This window comes from Asparagus officinalis, chromosome 7, assembly GCF_001876935.1.
Source record: "Asparagus officinalis chromosome 7, Aspof.V1, whole genome shotgun sequence".
NCBI lineage: Eukaryota > Viridiplantae > Streptophyta > Magnoliopsida > Asparagales > Asparagaceae > Asparagus > Asparagus officinalis.
The window spans coordinates 76,301,808-76,304,169 of record NC_033800.1 but is presented as its reverse complement, the minus strand read 5'-3'; positions in this window follow the sequence as shown (position 1 = coordinate 76,304,169).

Here is a 2,362-nt window from a genome sequence, read left to right as displayed (position 1 = left end):
CGCAATCAAACCTATGAAAGTTAGGATTGCTTCAAATTTCAATTGATCAAACCTTATTCAGATTCTCTGAATAGAAATCCCACTTCAAATTTCATTTGTACCAGGAGATAGAATATAAAATTCTTCCTCTCCGATTTCGGGTTTATCTCTACCAACAAACAAGAGACCAGGAGATAGAATATAAAATTCTTCCTCTCCATCATCGGGTTTATCTCTACCAACAAACAAGAGACCAGGAGATAGAATATAAAATTCTTCCTCTCCATCATCGGGTTTATCTCTACCAACAAACAAGAGACCAGGAGATAGAATATAAAATTCTTCCTCTCCATCATCGGGTTTATCTCTACCAACAAACAAGAGACCAGGAGATAGAATATAAAATTCTTCCTCTCCGATTCCGGGTTCATCTCTACCAACAAACAAGAGACCAGGAGATAGAATATAAAATTCTTCCTCTCCATCATCGGGTTCATCTCTACCAACAAACAAGAGACCAGGAGATAGAATATAAAATTCTTCCTCTCCAACATCGGGTTCATCTCTACCAACAAACAAGAGACCAGGAGATAGAATATAAAATTCTTCCTCTCCATCATCGGGTTCATCTCTACCAACAAACAAGAGACCAGGAGATAGAATGTCTCGCGGGCCGAGACAGCAAACACTGTCTCGCCCGTCGAGACAGCAAAAGCTGTCTCGCGAACCTGTTTTCTGCCAACTGTTCTTGGAGGTTATAAATACCCTCCTAAGGCCATTTTTCCAGGGGGCTGATCATTGTGAGTACTTCAGAGCAATCCAGAGCAATCCAGAGCAGAGAGAGAGCAGAGGTGCTGATCTTACGGCCAATCCTTGATAATCAGGCTTTGACTTGATTTCAAGAAGAACGACTATCTTACATCGATAAGATATCGTTTCAATTTCTCACTTCGATAAACGAAGTCAGAATCATAAACCCCTCACGGTTCAATCAGAATCTGTGATTTGGTGGTCCACGAGTCAAAGCGCTCCCGGCACAGGCAAAGATCCCACGAAAGCAGTGATCCAAACAACGATCCTGCGTTTATTTTCTCAAGAGTTGTAATTTTCTTTTTGTTGTGTAAAAGAGTCTTATAAAAATGCTGTTTTCTTTGAATTTATTGTAATCGACCGAAGATATAATGAATTCGACAACAAATTCGACTTTTGGCGAAAACAAGGACCAGTTGAAAATAGACATGTAGTGATCACATTACATGTAATTTTCATGCTGCACATCCATGATTGATCTATGTCGTTTGATTGTATTGGTATATGTGACCATTGATGGGTTTAGGCATGATAAATGTGACGAATGCCGCTTTAATCCTATATTGATATTGTCAATGAACGAGATTGTTCGGAAATATCCTTATTTGTGATAACAAATTCTGAGCTTATAAGGTTGTACATGTTTTAATGAACATATAGTGCCCAAGTGGGAGATTGTTGGATTAAATCTAATTGTGGACATATATGTTACATTAGTATATAATGCTATCTTTAAGGCTAACCTGCATAAAGTGATCAATCAATTTGGGTTAATGTGTATTTAAGTAAGTCATGGGCTAATTATGCAGATACCAGACTGTAATTCTAATTTTATGAGGGGCTAAATTAGAAAATTACAAATCTATATAAAGGGGTTATGGTCCCTAATCTAAAGGTTACGTTCTCTATTCTCTAATCCCCATCTAAAGAGAATTCTCAAAAGAAAAACCTTTTAGATTAGAAGATCAACCCTAATTCAGATCTGTGCTCAAATCATCATGGATTCAGGTATTGCTTCAGATCCGCTCTTGTGTTTAATCTCTATGAATTAATCACGATTATATCCAACAGTTGCACCCATGTATGCTTTCTCCCCAAAAGAAGAAATTCCTTCAAAGAAAAAGAAAATATATTTTGTTTATGATCTTCAAAGCAAATTTGAATTTCGGATTCAATTTTTTCAAAAAATGCATTTATTTGGTTTGATTTAGGATCAAAGTAGCTTGTGACTTGATTAAAAAAGTTCTTTTCATTAGATTGAAAAATCTTGAAACATTTGAGTTTATATACTAACAGCTATTTACTTTTAGAAATGACGTACAAATTTGAAGACTGAATATTTCTATTCTTCTCAATTTTCTTAGTGCCAATACATATAACTTCTCTTAAATAATAATATTGAAATCAAAGTTTTATATCTGCAACTACTTTGTACATACAATGGACATGATTTTTTTTGGTTACTCCTTAGTGCCAATACATATAACTTCTCTTAAATAATAATATTGAAATCAAAGTTTTATATCTGCAACTACTTTGTACATACAATGGACATGATTTTTTTTGGTTACTC